Source organism: Centruroides vittatus, unplaced genomic scaffold (genome assembly GCF_030686945.1).
Source record: "Centruroides vittatus isolate TY-2023 unplaced genomic scaffold, ASM3068694v2 contig_602, whole genome shotgun sequence".
NCBI classification, from domain to species: domain Eukaryota; kingdom Metazoa; phylum Arthropoda; class Arachnida; order Scorpiones; family Buthidae; genus Centruroides; species Centruroides vittatus.
The window spans coordinates 875,940-899,425 of record NW_027122368.1 but is presented as its reverse complement, the minus strand read 5'-3'; positions in this window follow the sequence as shown (position 1 = coordinate 899,425).

Genomic DNA, 23,486 nt, shown 5'->3' with positions numbered 1-23,486 from the left:
TAGCTTGGAAAAATAAAAAATGCTAAAGTAAAATGTGCTGACATAAGTATTGAAAATGATAAAATACAACCAATAAAAAGAAATCCGTTGACGATATTTAAAAATTCCTTACATTCAAAATCGAATACAATTTTTTGTAAGAAAAATATCTTCTCCTTTTTAGGAAACTATATTGGAATGACCCGAATACAGAAGTAAAAAATATAAAATAAGCAAAACATATAGAATTGCCCTTTAAAATATAAATCCAATTTCCACATAATTTAAATTTTAAAAAAATATTTGAAAAGATTAAGCATGGCATCAAAAACAGTAAGTATTCTATGAAAGCCGTGTAATACTTGTAACTACTTTCTAGGAATGTCTTTCTTCTTCGAATATTATTGCTGGTATGACGCAGACAAGGTTTAAAAAGGTTTAATCCAAAAACCTTAGTTGTAAGCATCATCCTATCCACAATACAGGCCGTGCAATAACCATTATTTTCCGATCTCCTATCTGAAGACCTAACAACGACCATATCATTCGTATCGGTATCCATTAAAGTTAGCTTGATTAGGCTATGCGATGGAAAACCGGCAGTGCAGTTAAGCGACAAGAACATATATATATACTTAGCCTCGTTTAACATAATTTTATTGTTCTTTTCCTATTGGTGAAAAAGTAAATCGATTTATAATAGAGACGAGAAACAACCAACCATACGGCGATTGCGTAAATATAGTGCGTAAAAGATCAAAAAGCCAATAATATAAAATATAAAAATTATGATGTTTGCCTGGTTACTATGGAAACAAAAACAAAATCTTCTGAGTGTTGCTCTTATGCTTGTACTCTTAAATGACTTAAGGAAGCGTTTCCTGTCCTCTGTCTGTCCTGTAACTTACACCTACAGTCGGTTCAAAAATGATATAGTCACTATAAAATATTGACATTATTACAGAAATAAAAACCGCATTACGAAACAATAAAAGGAAATTGGCTATTGGTTTATAGTAATATCACGTAATTTTATAAAAAGCAGTAATAAAATAAAAGAATAAATAAATTTTAACAATCGTCTATAGCCGCAATTGGCAACCTATTCTATGCGTGCACTAGGTGGCACGCGAAAGAATTTTGAGTGGCACGCCAATTGTGCATAAAATTAAAAATTTCAAACTATGAACCAAATATTGGTGTGTTAGGGCGCGACTATGCAGACGTGAGCGAGCGAATTTTCCGAAAGAGCGAGAATATGTGGCTGGTAGAGGCGAGTAGCGATAAATATCAAAACCTGTCAGATATGTGCAAAAACCAGAAACTCGCTTTTCCCAGCGTTAGGGTGCGACTATGCAGACACGAATTTAGTAGCGAAGGAGAGGTTGCGAGCGATATAGTTCTCGCAAACGAAAACATGCACAAGCGAGAAGCGAGAAATATCGCTGGCGAGAGCGAATTTCTGGTTCTCACAGATATCTGATAGGTTTTGATATTTATCGCTTTTCGCTACTTCTCGCCACATATTCTCGCTCGCTCGGAAAATTCGCTCGCTCGCGTCTGCATAGTCGCACCCTTATTTCTTACTTCTCGCTTGTGCATGGTTTTCCTTTGCAAAAACTAAATCGCTCGCAACCTCTCACTCGCTCTAAATTCGTATCTGCATAGTCGCACCTTTAGCTTCTGAAATTGAACCGCAAGGCAGTCACTAATGTTTAAATATTGTAATTTTTATAAAATTTTTATATAGTGTGTATTTTTAGTTAAATAAAAATGTGTTAATCTGCAATAAATTTTATAATTTTATTTTAGTGGCACGCATAGTGTCCAGTATTTTCAATTACGTGTTTTGTGGCACGCCAATGCATTTGGGTTGCCAACTGCTTTGTCTATACGATGTCCTTGTCCAAAATGATAAAGCCACTTCAACATTTAAGTAATAAGTAACTTTTCATCATAAGGCTCGGTAGAGACAAGCCGTCAGGTAAGCCAGTGAATGAACGAATTTTACTATAATAGAATTATAACACTTCTTGTCTATCGCAATTCACATTTCATTAAAAAAAACTAAAAATACACGTGTCATCCGATCAAAATACCACTATTCTCGTCCAGTCAAATAAGTTAAGTTTGGCAAAATGTCCGCTTGGGGCGCGCTCATCATTATTCATGTCATTTTAATTTTAATATTCTTTTGACAAAAATGTAAACTAAATCTTTCGCCCGATCTGTACCAAACATTTTATACTTACTCTCTGAGACTCGGGGGGAATTATACTTACCGTTAATCTTGGACACTCCACCTCTCGCCTGATTTCATCTTCTTAAGTCCCAGGAAAATATATACAGACTTCCACGAAATCTGAATTCCCAGTCTCTCCCCAATTTGATCTCCTTGACACGGTAATAGCAGTAACAACGGTATACTAAATAACCAAACTTGTAATATAGTTTTCATTTAACGTTTATCCTTCTTACTTTTTGGCCAGGCATTACCATAAATATCTTCTTGTTTACTAATAAAAACAAATATTTAAGAACTGGTATAAAAGTATTTATTTTTAAAATATTTTTATAAATTTAAAATACATAAAATTATTTTCATTATTTCTCAAAAGTCGTGCCACATTCTCGATTAGTTTTATGTTCAAATCTGCTGTATAGAGTTGACTGTTCCGTTAAAAGCTTCATTCATAAAAGTACAAAATGAAGAATGCGTCGGTAGTTCCGGTAGGTCTGGTAAGTCCGAGACGGTTCTGGTTCGGTAGTTCCGAACCAGAACCGTCTTGACAGTCTACGTGGAACTGTTTCTAGTAGTTTCGAGTCTGACTGGAACTACCTATCTCTAACTCTAAACGTTCGAAATTAGAATCGTTGGAAGTAGAAGGAACCATTGCATATTTGTCCTTTATTGGATACGTAGTCGAATTTCGAAAAAAATTATGAGATTTGATTTCATTATTCTAGTTTTATTAAATTATGGATCATTTACTTACCGAGCTGTATGTTAGTGATAAAACAACGATTACACGTAATGGAAAAACTAGACGATTCGCATACGACTTGTCCCACATTCTACAAAAATGTACTTATTATTCGATGTTACCACCAAGTTATATCCAAAATCCTGCAATTGTTTTTCCTGTCAGATTTCGTATCGATTATTGATATATACCAATTCAACATAGCAATGATAATTGATTTGTTCTTTTTATGACACAAAACGTGTTTGTATACAGTCAAACCTGTTTTTATGCGATTTTTTATTTATGCGGTTTTTTTTTGTGCGATTTTTTTATTTGTGCGGTATAGTTGGCGACTAGTCTCATGCGTTTTGTCATGTCTCACGTTGACTTATTATAGCTAAATAAACTTATTATAGCATAAATGCACTTATTATAGTAATATTATTGCATGAATATGCGAAAAATGAAATAATTTACTTTTTAAGTCAACAAAACACCACCTGGACAAAAATATGTAAAACAGACGATAGACAGACGATGCAGTCAAGTGCTGACATCTGTTGTCAATAAATTCTACGTCTGTTTTAATTACGTTAATTAAACCTTCAAAGTGCTTTTACATTCCTGGATCATTGAGATAAAATTCATTTCAAAGCGTAAATTGAAGGTAAATGTACTGTATTATTTTTTCTATTTAGATATAAAATTTTAGGATTTTTATTTTATGTTTAGACATAATCCCTGAAAATGAATAAGGGCAGAAACAAAGCAAAGAGGAAGGCAATTTCCTTAGAAACTAAAACTATGATTTTAAAACGACTAGCAGAAGGTGAAGGATCCACAGCTCTTGGTAAAGAATTTGGATTAGGTGAATCCACTATAAGAGGCATACGAAAACATGCAGGGAAATATATAAATCTACTAATTGTGCCACAAAGGAAAGCGCTAAACGAACATCGTATTCAACCAACATTTTGATAGAGAAAACGGAACAGGCGCTAATATTGTGGATTCAAGACTTACTGAAAAACGAATCCCCATTGACGGAGAATTAATTAAAGAGAAAGCTATACGGTTTTATAATCAGCTGAAGGATTTAGAGCCGTCTTGTTCATCGTCTCACACTGAAAGCCGGAAATTTTCAGCAAGCAATGGCTGGTTAGTCGGGTTTTTACGACGACACGTACTTCACAATCTGAAGATAAAGGGCGAAGCTGCATCCGCTGATGAAACAGCCGCTAAAAATTATTCTAAAGTGTTAGCAAAAATTATTGAAGATGGTGGATATTGCCCGGATCAAGTATTTAATGCAGACGAGACTGGGTTGTTTTGGAAAAAGATGCCTAGCCGAACGTTCATCGCCAAGTCCGAGAAAACAGCAAGTGGTTTTAAAGCTGCAAAAGACAGAGTAACATTCTTACTTTGTAGTAATGCATCTGGAGCGAGAATGTTAAAACCGCTTATGATAAATAAATCATTGCACCCACATGCGCTAAAGGGCAAAAATGTAGCTGTGCTTCCAGTCCATTTCATGGCAAATAAAAAAGCATGGGTCACAGCACCTGTTTTTATAACATGGTTCAACGATTGCTTCGTTCCAGAAGTTAAACAATATATGACTGATATGGGGCTTCCTTTTAACGTGTTACTAATTGTTGACAATGCACCCGGGCATCCTCGTATAAAGCACCCTAATGTGAAAATAGTATTTTTACCACCCAATACGACAAGCTTTATACAACCATTAGATCAGGGCATCATCGCAGCTTTTAAGAAACACTATGTCAAGTTAACTTTCAGATACATTTTGAAAAAACTTGAAAACGATGCAATAACCTTGACTGAAGTTTGGAAAAAGTTTTCGATATTTGCCTGCATAAATCACGCTGCTGCAGCAATTACTGAAATAAAACAACACGCATTAAACGCATGCTGGAAAGCAGCGTGGCCAGAATGTGTCATCAATAGAAGTGCAACCGAAAACATCAATGTTAACAACAGTTGTTACGCTAGTACATGGCAAGTACATCAATGTTAACAAGTTAATCGCTTGTACATCAATGTTAACAAGTTAATCGCTTGTACATCAATGTTAACAAATCGTTACGCTAGTACATGGCATCGACAGAGACGGGTTTAATACTTTTAGTGAAAATGATCTTGTCGAAATGATTCAGGATGAAACCGTATGGGATGATGACATTATAAATTACGTAACAGATGTTAGGCCGCGACTTTACTAGCCGTAAAACAGCCGTAAAACCCCTCGCCGTAAAACCCCTCGCCGTAAAAGCCTTTAATCACGTGACCTATTTGCGTTTGCGCTCGGATTGTGGTGGAGGTCCGGCTAGCGAAACTTTTTACGGCGACAGTACTATTACGGTGTATACGTGATATATCGATATAAAGACAATAATTATATTCTACGAGTTTTTTCTGTACTATAATTACAAATGTAGTAAAAGTAATATCTTTACTTTCATATATTGACTTTTATTATTATATTATTAAGATAATATACAGCACTTATAATCTTAGCTTTTTTATTATATACTCCTCTAAATTGAAGGATTTTCCTTTGGCTGTTCATATCGCGTGTTTTAGGCATCCATTATTGTAATCGGGATACCTCTTGTCGTAGATACATGAATGCGTTCAGATGTTTTCGATAAATCTTTCCAGATCTTCTAGAGTAGCCACGAGAGAACGTACACAAAAGCTCGTTTTCCGCCATTTTCGCACCGTGTCACGATGACCTAGATTTCACTGACTTCTGATTGGTGGATGGTACCGGTTTATGGTCGTACTCACTTCGAAAGTTGAACACTGCTGAACTCGCTTTTACGTTGGTTCTACGACCTGCTCAGGCGTAAAATATCTTGGTCACGTGATTAAAAGCTTTTACGGCGAGGGGTTTTACGTTCGTTTTACGGCTAGTGGAGTCGCGGCCTTACTGATGGGCAAGAAGAACCCGATTATATGACAGCAGATAAAATCTATGCAGGACTCAAGCTTTGCCATAAATTAGAATGTCATTTTCTTACAATCGACGCCAATTCTCAAAAGCTTCAAAATTCCAAAAGGAGCTTCAATCTTATATATCTGGCTACCGAGACATATACAAGCATCTAGTGAAACAACAGCCGTCGCAAAAACTTATCACCGACTACTCGGTAACTGAAAAAAAGTCAACTCTAAACGAGTGCGAGGTAGTATCTTCAAGTGACGATTTTGAACCAGTTTAACACAACAAAGTTTGTGTATTGTCAGACTACGAAGAATAACGGTTATACGTTTTGAAAAGTTTTGTATGTGCAAAATAAGTACAGTACATATGTAAATAAAATATTTTAAAATGTTAGCATGTGTATTTTCTAAATCAGATTCCAAAAGGTTTGGCGAGATTCCAAGTAGCTGCCAAGCCTCGTCATGATTTCGTTTAAAAAAGCAATTCCTAGTTATTTCGTACGGTTTTGAGTTATTTTCTATGTGAGACTTTTTTATGCGGTCCCTATTGACCGCATAAAAAAATATTTTTTTAATTGGGTTGTGAAAACAAGGTAAACTTTAAGGTAACTTTTAAGCTTTTGTGTCTAATTTTTGAAAAAAAAATAGCACATTAGATTTTGATGAGTTTGGTGTCAGAATGCTCAATAAAACCCTCGCATGTGCATAAAAGTATGTCTTAGAATAATATAATTAACTCTGAAAAAAGATATATTTACAAAACGAAAATGTTGACTTCTTTTGCCTCTTTGACACTTAATTAAACCACTTGCTGTCTGGACCTGACATATCTCAGGCAACGTTTTCACTAGAAGCTGTCCAGACCCGAGATAACTCGGACTAATATAAATAATCGTACGTAAGAATTCGTTGCTCAAAAAATAATTCAAACCAACCTTATTTACATTCTATTGGATGTTTCTTATGACCTCAGCAAATTTCGTAATTTTACACCTAATAGAAGTTTATGTTTAAAACCATTTTCTTGGTTCCATCCATGAAGATAGCATATCCGATCGAAAAAATTGTGACGTATTTAATTATTTGCGGTAACAGATGCACATTTGTCTAGAAATCTGTCATACCCTGAGAGTTTTCTGAGAAGTATCCGCGAACATTGAAAAACAGCTGTTCTCAAGGATATTTAGCTTTATACACCGAAATGCGGCTCATGTCACGTGATCCGTTGCGAATTTTCGGTTAAAATAAAGATTTATTATTCTTAAGTAAAATAAATATAAAACATGGCCGACGGTATTACATTTAATTTGTATAAATATAAAATTGCAACGTTTTAATAAAAATACTTGTTTACATTCTTTATCCGTTGTTCGCTCCAGTTGACAGTCCTCAATTTCACAAACATGGAGGCGATCTTTCTTTAGAGTTCCCAACCGGTGTTCCGCGGAACACTAATGTTCCAGTCGCAAATCGGAAAGTGTACAATCGTATTCGAGCCGCCGAATATCAAAAAATTAAAATCATAAAATTTTCATAAACTTAAATATATATGTAAGATTCGTACTTATGGAGTGTACTACTGTTTCGAATAAGATGAAGGCAATGATAAAAACTGAATGAAATATGTAAAAAACATCAGGCACAAGTTTCCCATTAAAGTTATTTAGGTATATTTTTCCAGTTTTAGAATTGGCGTTAATAATATAAGTAGAGATTTTGAATTATAATTGCTCAATTCTAATAAAATAACTGATGACAAGCTTATGTATTTCATATTAACTTAAGTAAGTGTTCCGCTAAAGAAAATTGCTCACAAAAGTGTTCCGCACGATAGAAAAGGTTGGGAACCACTGCTTTAGAGGCTACTGCCTCCGCAATAAAATGTAAATATGGTAAAGACGTCCTCTGGTGCTATTGCCATTTTCACATAAAATACACTCTCAAGTAAAAATAAATATAAAACATGGCGGACGGTATTACATTTAATTGTATAAATATAAAATTACAACGTTTTAACAAAAATACTTGTTTACGTTATTAGATTTATTATTTATGAATAATACGTAATAAAGGAAATAAAGTTTAATGCTAAAATGTTTTAAAAATGTAATTTATAAATTGGTGTATTAAAAAATTTTTAAATTTTTGTGGTAGTTTTTTCTCCTGTAAAGCACAAAAAACAATATGAAATTAAAAATTTATTTTGTATACTAGTACTATTTATGTATTAACAGGACTTATTATACTGGAAATTATGGATGCAGATATTTGGTCTTACAGATCAAAAACAATGTTTTTTATTTAGTTCACCTGAACACATACACTTTAAACATGTTTCGGACTTGTTCGTCCCTTTTCAGCAGACCTTTAAACGACACTTTCTACAATTAACAATAAAAACATTTCTCGGTACAATTATAACTAAAATTAGTTAAAAAACACAAACATTTCCCGACAATAAATTTAAAAATTCTTACAATTTCTGTATTTCCGATCTTCTCTTCATTTCCACTTAAAGTCACGATCCACAGCAACCATACAATTTTACACATTCCTAATTTTTATACATTAAAATCGGTTTAAAACGATAAATTTAATTATTATCTAAAATATTATTATTTCAATTAACTTACTTCTTTTTGTTTATTCGTTTCTACTTAATTTCTATTCTAATACGTTCCTATCACTTCTTTTATACCTCTTCCTCCCCCTTTTTATAATGCTTAACCATGATTGGTGGATTTCTCTACCATTGTTGTTATTCATTTTATTAGTTTGCCTAATTATATTTAAATGCCCATACAGTTGTCTTTTATAATTGTTTTTTCTGTCTTCCTGATTTTCACCGTATTTAGATCAATTGCACAACCTTCTGTATTACAATGGTCAGCTACTGCTGAATTTGCATAGTTTCCTCTGATTGTTCTGATATGCTCACTTAATCTTATTTTTAATTTTCTTTTAGTTTCTTCTATATATGTTTTCTTTGGATTACAATTACAATCAAATAAATATACTATTCCTTTCTCCTCTGTTATATCATATTTTTCTTTTTTCTGTAACATAATTGTTTTTTAGTTGAATTTATTTTTTCCGGAATTAAGTTGATTCTATTTTTAATTACATTTTTAATTGTTTCAAATAATTTTGGAACATATCTTAATTTAATAAATTTTTTCACTTCATCTATTGATGTTGGTTGTTTGTCATTATCTAGTTTTTCAAGCCATTTTTTTATTATACATTTTGGGTAATCGTTTAAAATAAACATTTTAATTATTTCTTCTTCTTCTTGTTTTTGTGTTTCTATTTCGCTCGTTCTTTGCCTTATTTTATTCATATACATTTTAAATATATTATATTTCATACTGACCGGAATCACAGATTTATAGTTAATTATTTTGGGTATTTGTATTGGTTTAACATATTTCTTGTAAACTAATCTATTATTTTTTCTTTCTATTGTTATATCTAAATAATTTATACTATTCTGTTTTTTTTTCTAATTCAAATTTGATATTCTCTTTCATCTTATTGGTCTTATTTATGATTATATTTCATTTGTTTTTGTTTTATTAAAAATTATTATGCAATCATCCACATACCTGCTGTAAAATTCAATACCTTTTATATTTTTAATTTTTTCATCTATTTGTATCATTGTTATTTCGGCCAATTTTGGTCCTATACATGTACCCATAGGTATTCCTTCTGATTGGGTGTAGAATTTCTTATCGAACTGAAAGTAGTTATTTTTAATTATAATTAGGCACAATTTAATGATCCAATCTGGTGTATTTATTTTTCTTAAAGAATTTTCTATATCTTCTATTGTTATGCTAGGATACATGTTTACAACATCGAGTGATATTAACTTCATATATTCATTAATTGTTATATTTTTTAATCTATTTAATAAGTCATCCACATTTTTATACTATACCGAGAAACTTCTAATAAATTTAATTTATCCTTTAAATATTTTTCTAAATTATAATATATGTAATTTTTAACATTTATTAAAGGTCTATATTTAATAGGATTTTGTGTGTTTTTACCCTTATGTTAAATTTCGGTGTTCTGTTGCCTTCTCTTTTTATGTAGTTAATGTCTTCTTCTGTTACATGCTGTTGTATTTTTAAATTTTTTAATTCCTTTTCTAACGATTTTATTAGACCATTTACTGGATCTTTGTTGAGCTGTTTATAACTTCCTTCTTGGATTAATTCCTTAATGACTTTATTTTTCTTTTCTTTTTCCACAATTATTATTTGTTTGGTTTTGTCCCCTTAAAGTATTACTAAATTATTTTGTGTTAGAAACAATTTAACATTATTTAAATTTCTTTTAAAATTTTTAATCTGATTTTTCGTTTTTTTTATTTAATTTCTTATTTTTAATTATATTTTGTATACCTGTTCTTATTTGCACTCTCTCTTCTTCTAAAAACTTCCATAATAAATGTTCTGTAAAGACTGCGATATATCCAGTTTTTCAATATTTCCGGTCCATTATAGTCTAATCCTTGATTAATGTTCTTCTGACAGGTTCTGGTATCTTTACGTCTGTCATGTTTAATATTAATTTTCTTTCATATTCTTCTTTTTCTTTTAAGGTTGGATATCCTATTTTTTCAACCAATTTGTTATATTTATTTAAGAAAAACTTACCGGAAGAGTCCTTCTGTTCTTGTTTCTGTGTGTCTGTTCTGTTGCCAGAATTTTCACTTCTAGTTTCTTCGTTATTTCTTTTGTTTTTTCTTCGTAAAATCTTTAATTTGTATTTTTTGTAATTTATATTACATTTTATTATTAATTTATTTATTTTTCTACATCATGTCATTGTAAATTTTTGCTGATAATCACTGGTAAACTCAACGTTGGTAATTTTATGGCTTCTATTTTACATTTTTGTAAATACTATATTTCTGTTTTTAAATTTGTTATTTCTTCAGATGTATTCCCCATTTTCTGAGTTCTCCAATTTTCCAGAAATTCGGCTATAGATTATTAAATAATGTTTAATTATTATGCTTTTGTGTCCTTTTTAACTCTATTTAAAATTTATTTGTATACTAGTACTTTCTATATATTTACAGGACTTATTATACTGGAAATTATGGATGCAGATATTTGGTCTTACAGATCAAAAATAATGTTCTTTATTTAGTTCACCTGAACACATACACTTTAAACATGTGTTTCGGACTTGTTCGTCCTTTTTCAGCAGGCCTTTAAACGACACTTTCTACAATTAAAAATAAAAACATTTCTTGGTGCAATTATAACTAAAATTAGTTTAAATCATAAACATTTCCCGACAATAAATTTAAAATTTCTTACAATTTCTGTATTTCCGATCTTCTCTACATTTCCACTTGAACTCGCGATCCACAGCAACCATACAATTTTACACATTCCTAATTTTTATACATTAAAATCAGTTAATTGTAGAAAGTGTCGTTTAAAGGCCTGCTGAGGAGGGACGAACAAGTCCAAAACACATGTTTAAAGTGTATGTGTTCAGGTGAACTAAATAAAGAACATTATTTTTGATCTGTAAGACCAAATATCTGCATCCATAATTTCCAGTATAATAAGTCCTGTAAATATATAGAAAGTACTAGTATACAAAATAAATTTTAAATAGAGTTAAAAAGGACACAAAGGCATAATAATTAATGTGAAATTAAGCTTTGCATATAATATAAATAATAAGATGAAACTAATATAAAAATTATTAAAAAATAACAAAATGCATTCGAGTATTTACAGTAACTAGTTCAAACATGTGTATATAAAAACCTACTCTCCCTCAAGCGTTGTTTAGAATGACCCGCGAATGTTCACAAGCAGCTGTTCTCAAGGTCAAGTAACTATTTATAGTGTACTGCAGTGTGTGGTATCTGGTTGCCAGTTTGTATTATATGAATAATACATAATAAAATAAAGTTTTATACTAAAACTTTTAGAAATGTATTTTATTATTGTTTTCTATATCCAGTACATATAAAATAAAACATAGATGTACTGTGTATAACATTGTATTTTATAATTATTTTTCACTCTTCTTATTACTTGTAATCATTTAACATCTCTTTATGTCTATAAATTTATTTTTGTTTTATGTTTTGTCAGGTTTTTCGTTTTTAAATTATTTTTAAAGCTAACCTACGAATGGCAGCTTTCCAGCACAATAGAACCTTATGCAGAGAAGCCACCCGTTGCCGCTATAGGCCCCTGTGCCATTTGGAACCAATTTTTCCAAATTGTAGCAAATCGAATGACACTATTTTCAAATAAATAGATGTTTACTTTGAAATAAAAATGAAAAATTGTTTTCATCTGAAGTCATTTTTTTAAATAATTCGTAGTTTAATAACAAAAATCTATTTTGACATTTTTGGGTATTGTTTTTTGGATTATAAAGCCACCCATCTGCTTCATATTTTCGCAGAGTTCGGTTCAACTACAGAAAAGTTTTCTGAGTTCAAAGAAAAAGTAACAAAATTTATGTCTCTCATCCCCACTATATGGTGCCACGTTACCTAGTGCTTCAATCTCATCTTCTGTAACTGATTGCCCGGACCAGTACCGATTAAAACCAGGGCTGTGGAGTCAGAGTCAGAGTTGTGGAGTCAGAGCTGAAGGGAATTTCTGGCCAGAGGAGTGAGTCTGAAAAAATGTGTCGACTCTGACTCCCGCATTTTAAATTTACTTTAGTTTTTTCATTTAAATGAAACAAAATTTATTATATATTTCTTAATTTGTAAAAATCTTTTTATATTTTGTTATAATTCATTTATTTTAAATACAAAATGCATCAATTCAATTATTTAAATATATAGTGTTCTTTGTAGTGTTTGTGTTTAGTAGTAAAATTATTTTGACCTGATTGAATTTAAATAATTTTGAATTATTCTTTTATTATCCCTGCTCTAAATAAATACTTTATTTTTCTGAATGAGCCGGAGTAATTGATCAGAGTTCATATTTTTCTTCTCTGAACAAAGGGCATAAGTAGCTAGATTGTACACTTTAGTTAGACTAACTTTTCTGCAAGGATAAAATTGAAGTGCAAATGCTGTCAAATATATGTAGATGTATAATTTAATCACACCCTTACTCCTTTTATTAAATATTTGTTAAAAATTAACTTTTTTTATACAAATAAATATTAAAAATACTAACTACGAGGGCGGTTTTTTCAAGCTCCAATGGTCGATAAAACAAACACAAGTGTAAATGAATTTATTCCCAAAACTTAGGTAAAAACATGGTTACTTTTGGCATAATCACTGTGAAGATTGAGGCATTTGTCATATTTGTGGGCGAGTTTTTCTATCCTTTCTTCATAGAATGTTGCTGCCAGTGAATTGAGATGGCCTTAACAACGTTGTTTGAAGATCGTCATTATCTCGTTCAGCTAGCAAGAAAAGAGATGGAAGTCTTCACACATTAAAAGTTTTAAATTGGGTGGAAGTATGAAAGGTGGAAGTCTTCACCACATTTAAACACCCAGCGCATAGCCCTGACTTAGCGCCGAGTGACTTTCACCTCTTTCCTGAACAGGAAAAGTGGCTAGCAGGGCAGAGGTTCGAGACTAATCACGATCTTCAAAAAACGTTAGGGCCTTTTTCGACTCATTGGCAGCTACAATCTATGACAAGGATGAAAAACCTCGTGCACAGATATAAATTTCTCAATCTTCACAGTGATTATGTCTGAAAAGTAACCATGTTTGTACCTAACTTTGGTAATAAATTCATTTTGTTATTACACTTGTCTTTTATTTATGGACAATATGAGCTTGGAAAAAAAAACGGCTCACGTTAAAGGTATTTGGGTAAATGCCCAGGGATCCTTTCTAAGTTTAGAGTAGGTTACCCCTCTATGAGCGCCTATGCCCCCCATAAAATGACTTGGTATTTAATTTTGCCAGAGAGTCAGGAGTCAGAGTCAGAGTCAAGTGTTGATTTTTAAAGAAATTGTAATTTCTTTTCGTCAACACATCAGCAGTTACTCTCAACTCCTTTCTCTCATCCCATCAGAAATTTTCAACTTTTATGAAACTGTTTCAAATACAGTGGCATGCAGTCCATGGAAGATGTGGAAGTACCATTTCCCGTGTATTTTCTAAAATATAAATACATATCATGCGATAATTTTCATATTCTAACGTACTTTAAATTACTTAAAACTAATATTTTATTATTACCGCATTATGTATTTTATTACAAATTTTTACACTACACGTGAAAAAAAACAATAGATTGCTATTGTATATTCGCATATAAATTCATATATGCATATTCCCAATGAAAGCGCTGTATTGTCAAATACAGGACAGTTCGACAGCCAAAATATTTGAATGGAAGTTTGACAATGGCATTTGGAATGTCAGTAGAATCATGCTTGATGTTCCAAACGCCATTGTCAAACTTCTATGCTTACAGGATGAGGGCGCTGAACGTCCGATGAACACGTTTTCTCGATGAAAACGTTGGCCCCAACCCTTTTTAATGTGGCAGTTTACATCGGGAATCGAAAATATGTTATTTAGTTTTCTAAATTTACGAGATATTTCTGGATTAATCAGTATTATAACCATTTATAAATAATATGTAAAAGTAATAAACATAATATGATAGAAAATTCCTTCCCTTGCATATTTCCATGTAAATGTGATTTAAATTAGTGTTAACCTTTCAACAGTGGAACAGTTAGATGTGACACTACACTTACTTGTGGAGAAGAAACGTGGAAAAATTCTTAAAAATTTTCCTGTGCGTTTTTCTCGTTTCTGTTTTGGAAAAAAATCTAGTCTACGTCTAGTAAAGAAAAAATATTTCTTTATTGTCACATAATTCCTTTCTATGTGAATTGTTTTCATGGTAATTTTTGGATAATTTTTTTTTTTTTCAAATTGATATTAAGTTCTTGTATGATTCTTCATCCGTTTAAGATTTTTCCATAAGTTTTCAATTTATTTTCAATTTTATAGAATTTTTTAAAAGTTTCGGGGATTTAAAGTCATCACCATTTTTTCCAAAAAGCAAATCAAATTCAAGAAAATGTAATTGGCAGTTAACGAATTTCATTTACGACAGTAGATGACGTAGCGATTGTTATGTTTACAACTATGACGCTTGGCAGGCCTTTCCCCAGACTGAAAAGTGGGTGAACGTCATCTCATGTTCTACATTCTGTACGAGTGACGTAATCATTATAAATAAATAAAATTTCAGTATATCTTTTATTTAATTTTAAAATTCGTTGTTCAAATTTACATCCAAATATTAAAGCGGTTAAAATTATTAGCATTTGGTAAATAAACTTAATTTACGTATAATAAATTTAAATAAAATTTTAAGAAACAACAAAAAGAATAAGGAAATGTAAAAATACAGTTGAGTCCACATAAGTCGACACCCAGATAACTCAACACCATCTGTTAAATAGTCAGTTTCTGTGGTCCTGGCCGACTTACATAGGCATTAATGTTTAAAAAACTCCAGTTTACTCCACACCATTTATCTCGTCACCACTGGACGACAGTCGACATACTTTTGCTGTCCCACACTGGGATAAGTTGTCACCCCTTCTGAAAAAATGAATTAACTCCATATGTGTGGTGCTAACTCATTTTTTTTCAAGAGGGGGAGTCGATTTATTTATTAATATATAATTAATATATTTAATAATATATTAATATTAATATATGTATGTATATATATATATATATATATATAATATTTTAAACTTTTGTATAATTTGTATATATTTTTCCGTAATTTAGTTTGTTAATCTTGTCCCTTTTGGAATGAGGTTAACAACACCAATAAAGAATAAAGGAGAGTTCGAGTGAGGACCCGAAAGTGAACAGACGTGTTTTTATGGTCTCCAATTTTCTTTTGTTTTGCTCACCCTACACTCGCCTCCACGACTATGACTGCAAAATAATACGACAATTTATAAGAGTCGACAGGATTACCTTATCCAGCAATGAGTAAATCTAGAAACAAATCCATCCCAGAAACAGGTAGTTCTACCTCTCCTCCTAAACTAAATCTCATATCCGTTTAACCCATGTGGAAAGCTAAGTCTAACTTCGTGGATGAGACTGAGAAGCAAGCAGAATACAAAGAATTGACGAATAAGAGCTCCACTTTTACATACCAGAGTATTTACTGCATGAAGCTTTCGACTATTTTTGTGAAAATTTAGTAGAGAAAACGGATTGCAACAAAATTAAACAAAAATTACTCGAGTACTTTCCACAGGAAGAAGATTACTTCACCGAGTTTGTAAATTGACAACACCAGCGAGATGAAGACATCTTAACTTACTATAGGAACAAAACCTCCTTGGCGGAAAAGCTAAGTTAAACATGCAACAGACCATTACAGGTTTCAATGCCGGCATAAATGCAGAAATTAGAAAATATATGATAGCCGCACCGCCAGCCACCACTGTCGAATGGCTTCAGAAGGCTACTAAGTTAATAAAAATTCAAGAAGAAGCAGATCATCCTCCGAAGATCCAGAAGGAAAATCTTACAGCAACTAAACCGAATCGAGAAAATAACACAAGATCCCAGCACTTTGCCAAAAACCAGGCACTGTCATGGCTGCACACAAAGAAAATGATGCCATCTTGGATTCCACAACGGGGTCAACCCTAGTACAGAAATTTGGTACATCACATGAGCAGACTGCCATTGCCTTGCCGTTTTTGCTATCAGCATGGATTACCAGCCCAGCACTGGAGAAGAGACTGTCCCCAAAAATATTCAGCTCCTACTCACAGAGACGCCCACATGGTATCTGAAGCAAATAAGGCAGAACCAACTTCATCATCTTGACTACTACTAACTGTTTCAATGGAGAACAAGACGATGCCTGCGCTTATCGATACAGGAAGTTCCATCAACCTTATATTCCAAGGACTATTAGATACTTTATCCAAATACTTTCAGTACCAATCGGATGTAAAGATTATCACTACAGCTGCCAGGATCTACCACTAGCATGGCTAATGTATCAATCCCTCTCAAGATTGGAAGCCTGACAATAAACATTACTTTACACGTAGTATCCAGGTATTTCCCCTATTTAATTTTATCTTATCCAAACATTAGAAACATTAGTCTTGTCATAGATTCTAGTCTTAATCAGATCTCCCAAAACCAGACTATCCTAACATTAGATCCTATTACTTTTGAAGTATGTTCAAATCACTCTAGTTCCACAAATAGTTAATATAGTAGAGGCATTAGTCATTCTTGTAATAGAGTAAGTAACAATAGTAATAGCTTATATAAGGTAGATCAGAAGGAGACCTCTCAGGCTCCTAACCTTGTCTTCCCACCTCCTTTGGCTCAAAATGCAGCAGAAACTTGTAGGAGTAGGGATAGTTCTACTTCCTTAAAAAAATCTCTGTTAAATATTTTTAACATTAGGGATGTTGTTAACCCTAATTTGAAGGATGAACAGAAACAGAAGCTAAAGAGCATTATTTTAGGATTTCGGAAGGTTTTTTCTGCTGAGAAGATTTTCAGTGCCAGCCCTAAAAATAACTTCCCTAGAATATTACTTAAGGACAAAAAAGGTCCATAACTCTCAAACCTTACAGAGCATCTTACCGTGATAAAAAAAAGATTGATAGACAGGTGGAACTATTGCTAAAATTGGGATTAATTGATCCATTGTCGTCCCCGTACGCTGCACCAGTTACATTAGCTAAGAAAAGAGATGAGCGAAAAACTAGACTATGTATGGATTATAGAAAGTTAAACGAGATGATTAAAGATTAACAATGAACCTATTCCCAGAATAGATGAGCTATTGGATAGACTTATAGGTGCAAAAATATTTTCTACTGTAGAAATTCTGTCAGCCCTATTGGCAGGTTCCTCTTCATTCTGAAGACAAAGAACTAACTGCTTTTGTAACGAATTCTGGTCATTTCCAGTGGAATCGTTTACTATTTGGCCTAAAGACTTCACCCCAGATTTTTAAGCTAGTTCTAAAAATATCCTAAATAAATATAGATTTCCTTTTCTCTTCAACTATTTTCATGACTTGTTAATTCTCTTCTTTGAACTTGTTAATTTTTAGTCAGAACGTGGATGAACACCTAAAACATTTAACACAAGTATTTGAATTATGTTCAAGGGAAGGTCTCTACTTAAATCTTAAAAAATGTCATTTTGCTAAATCTGAGATTAATTACCTTGGGTTCAACATCAAACCAGAAAGTTACTCCCCCTCATTATCAAATATAGAAACTATACAAAAGTTAAAATGTTCAACTAATATCAAACAATTACAGGGTTTTTTAGGGTTTATAAGTCATTACCATCGATTTATTCCAAATTATGCCAATTTAAGAGCTCCTCTAAATAAGCTTCTAAAGAAAAATCAAAATTGGGTTTAAACGACTAAATGTCAAGAATTTTTTGAGAAATTAAAACGAGCACTTATCTCTAGACTCATCTTAAACATGTATAACCCTTTGCTTCCTACACATCTTTATAGAGATGCTAGCGGAGATGGTGTAGGGACTGGTTTATTTAAATCGTCAACAATACATTACATTACAGTTAAGGTTTATCTAAATTATCAACACATATTACATCTCCCCCTTTTTCTTTTACTGCTTGTAATCCAGATACCGTCTTGGGATTCGTATCGGTCTAACACTATGGGTTTTGGGAAGGTCTTCTTCACCCAGAAGAGAGTTTTTTGATTTCTAGGGTTGGTTCATAAAGTTCCCTATTTCCGGATCCTGTTCCATTTTCTGTCTTGGGAGTTTCTTCTTCGGGAGTATCCTGGGTGGACGATCCAGTCGATTTCCCCTCATCGACAGATCTGTGGTTCGTCTTCCTGGGAGACTGTCTGGGGAATAGACAATGGGTGTAAATGTATTCTGTTCCTGCGGAACGTGCCTCTCGGAGTTTCGATAATGTAAGATCATGGAGTATGGTGAGCTTCCTTCACCTTTCCATATGTTCGCATATCTCATACCCAGACTGGCTGTCCTATCTTCAAACGTGGAAGAATTTTTACCCCATGCCGTTGATCAAAATAGGTTTTCTGTTTATCTGCCTTCCCCTTTTCCTTCTTTCTTACTGAAGCGAAATCAATCAAATGAGGTATCAATTGTTGATTACTTGATGGTAGGGGTGTTCTCAATCTTTGGCTCATTAGCAGTTCTGCCGGACTATAGCCATTCTCTAATGGTGTCGATCTCATTGCTAGCAGCATCAAATAATTATCCTGCAATTCAGATTTCAAGTAATGACTTTTGAAAGTTTTGTCATTGATTCAATGAATCCATTGCTTTCGGGGTATCATGGACTAGAAATTATACTTGAAAATTTATACGTATCTGCAAATTTACGGTATTCCGAGTCGACAACCTGGGAAAACTGAGTGCCATTGTCACTTCGTACAACCTCTGGAATTCCATGTCTTGCGAAAATTGATTTTATGTGGTTAATTACTGACGACGACGACGACAATTTTTCCAACCTGGCAACTTTAAAATATCTTGAAAAGTAGTCAGCCATTATAACATACCAATGGCATTTTAGTTTTAGAAGATCTACCCCTACAATTTGCCAAGGTCTCTTAAGAAATTCGCTTGGGATAAGAGGTTCTTTATGATACTTTTGGTATTGGATGCATATTGAGCAGTTTAAATCAATTTCTCAATGTTTGCCAATAAGCCTGGCCATCAAACAGACTCTCGAGCTCAGGCTTGACACTTTGTTATTCCAAGATGGCCTCCATGTAACCTCTTCAATATTTCTTCTTGAAGCTTTTCTGGAATGATAATCCTGGCATCTTTAAATATGATCTTATTTTGGAGAATAATTGAGTTTCTGTGTTCCCAATATCTTCGTGTTTTCTCGGGTATTTCGTTTCTCTTTGGCCAATCCTCTTTGCAGTATCTCATCAACATTATGCAAATTGGATCTCTCTCTTGTAAATACACGATTTCCGATAACCGTTTATCGGAAATCGTGTATTCCGATAAACCCGGTTAAATGGAACACCGATGGAACAAAAATAAGTGTTCTCGTTATAACTGAACGAAAAAATTTATAACACATAAAATTCTTTAAACATACACGTCCTTCGTGGATGGACGGTTTTCTAAGGAGCAATAATTTCGGAAAATTTAATAAAAAATTAAAATTTGGAAGCAGGAAAAGTGTCGATAATACTTTGAACGTAAGCCTCAATCTACTTAGTCAATTGTTCATTTCTCTGTTCAGGTATGGGCTACGGAATAATGCATCTGCAATTATAAGCTGCTTTCCCGGTTTGTACACGATGATATAATCGTATCTTATCATTCGTAGCTTCATTCGTTGCAGTCTTGGAGTAAGACTGTCAAAAGCCTTCGACATGAAAAATGGTATCAGCGGTTTGTGGTCTGTTTCAACATTCACGACTTTGCCCATGATATAGTCGTGGATCCTCTTGCAAGCCCAAACAATTGTCAAAGCTTTCTTCTCAATTTGGCACATACCATTTCTCTGTATCTGACAATGTTTTGATGCATAGCAAATTGGAGACATGTGACCACTTTTACTCTGATACAACACAGCGCCAGATGCCTCACAGGAAATATATATTTCTTTCTTTGGATCATACATTGATAATCCTGGAGTTTGACATAGCTGATTCTTGATCTCTTTGAAACGATGTTTCCTGTGCTGGCCCCCATAACCATTCTACATTGCTTGTTTAACAGTTCGTACAGAGAGTTTGCAACATCAGCCATCCTTGGTATAAATTTGTTTAGGAATCCACTCATGCCCAAAAATCTTTTCAGCTCTGTGACAGAGCTAGGTCTTGTGAGCTTCGCTATTGCTTCTGTTTTCTTAGGATCAGGTTTTATACCTTCATGCGAGATTACATGTCCAAGAAAGTATTTTTCGAATGCTGCTTTAATAGACCATCAAAATACACCTCAGGTTGCTGAGATAATTTACTTAAAGCTAAACTAACGTAACTCGTTACTAGATTTTTATAACTGAACGAAATCGAAGATGACGATATTTTCCAGACAACAAACGTCTATTTACAACAATTTGCCAATTGATTTGCTCGTTTCCTGCCATTTATCCAGAGCAATTCGGGTTCCTTTCGCCACGTAATTTGAAACGTCATCCGTTGGCATCCAATCGATTTTTTAGATAACAACGGGAAACGTTGAATGAATTTTTCCAATCTTCTGTTACGTACGAAGAATGTAATTTAATTATTCAATGATTGGATACAAAGTCCTAATTTCCAATCCATCGTACGATTTCTTTGACCGAGAAACAAACAAACTCCATTGGTTTTTGTGCGGTTTCTTACTGGATTAAACGTGTCCACGTTATAAACGTTATCCTACTCTATCCAGACATATTTCTTTTGATTGGTAATCTAAGTACAGTATATTTCTTCTTGATCCAAAGACAACCTTTCAGTAAGGTCCAAAATACTAGTGTGTCTTTGTATTGTTATTGTACAAGATGTATTAAAGAAGTCTTACAAGTAATAGAATTAAATTTGTTTTAAGCACGATAAAAAACTAATTTTTTAGATACTACAGTACCATGTAAATGTTTAGTTTTATTATAAATAATACCTTTCTATAGCAATATTTTTATATGTTTAAGGTTTGTGACTATTTCTCTTTCATGTATATAATTTATTATGTTAGAACAAAACTACAGCATAATTATTACAATACTCCAGTCAGATAAAAATAAGTGTTCTAGCGAATGAAGTTTAAGTTATTCTAGCAAAAGAAACATGCAAAATATAACAATTTATGCTTAGTTAAACACAAAAAATTCTTTAAACATACACGTCCTTCGTGGATGGACGGTTTTCTAAGGAGCAATAATTTCGGAAAATTTAATAGAAAATTAAAATTTGGTTGTGATTTTGCTACCTTACACTAATTTTTGTACTTCTTTTTGTACAATACAAACAGTTTATATATATTTTTTCGTTTTAATAACATCGCTTAAGCGGATATCTGATCTGATGTAAACAGCTACGCTAACTATCAATTTTTTTCATTTGTTGCCTTATATTAAGGTGACCAACTTTTTTATAATGAAAAGGGGGGCACATAAATTGAAGGAAAAAATATTGTAAATAAAAAAACATTTTATTCATTGCAATAATAATACACTATAATAATCTCTACTGCATGCGCAGTGGCGTAGCTAGCATGGGTGACACCCGGGGCGGATATCGTGGTGTCACCCCAAGTCATACCGTGGGTGTCACCTTTCTTAACTGTTTTATAAAACAGTATCGGATTATTGAATTGTAATATGCCCGCACTCGAGCAAACTTGAACGCTATATCGAATAAGCGATATCGTCACATACGTTTATAAATAAATAAAAAACTTAAACCAACACCTTAATGTTCGCTGAGAGATTTATTAATGTAACAAACGTTTTCGATCTAGTCGATAGATCATCGTCAGGTTAAAAAGAATATTTCTTAAATGGAACACCAATTTCAAAATTTAAAAATATAACCAGTAACATTATAAAAAAGTAATACATTGTAAAAGATACAACCAGGGCCGGATTTACATAAGGGCATTTGGGGCCTGTGCCAGGGCCCCACAAAATAGGGGCCCCCACAAAACTAAAAAAAAAATTATGTTTAAACATAATTTTTTTTCTATTACCGCGACAGCCTAGTGTGGCCTAATCATGAAAGCAACAGGCAGAGAAAACCAAACCCGGTAAAAACCTATGAAACATCGGAAAATTTCGGGAAAAAATTTCACATAGGTATTTTTCAGTTAAATTAAAATAATTAGTTTTACACAATAAAATATATGTATGTTTACAATAACCTTATTTTTAAATGAAATTTACAACTTCCTAGTTCAAATCTAATTGAAAGTACAGTATTTTGTGTAAATTTTCTAAATCATCGAATTTGCCTACTCTTAAAAGGGGACCCCCACCGAAATTGTGCCCAGGGCCCCTGGATTGGTAAATCCGGCCCTAGATACAACAAGTGTAAAATAAAAACGTTTTACTCGTACCCAAATATAATATTATCTATCCTAACCAGAAATAATTCACCATTAAAATATACTAGAGCTCACGTGCCTCTTATAAGTTTTTAACGGCATATTTCCAAGCCGAAGGAAGACCCTCTGCGTCCCTTGCGTTAATACATTTATCTTTTAGCTTGCTTCTGTAAATTTCTATCCTTTCAGCTGTTCTTGCCAAAGTTGGGGAATGTACCTGTTTTATGATTTTCGCCTCATTCCATCGTACCAAGGATCCCTCCGCCTGCTCCATCTGGGCTAGTACTGTTGTATTGGAACCTTTTCTAATATCATACTTATGTTCCTTGATCCTTATTCCTAGGTTTCTAGTGGTAACCCCTACATACTCTTTATTAATACCTATTAGCTGGTTCTCGTAGGGAATCTTATACACACCCGCCTTATCTTCTTTTTTAACTAACCCTTTATCGTTTCTAAGTATTTTATACAAATTCGGAGCTCTTTTTAAGATCACCCTTGT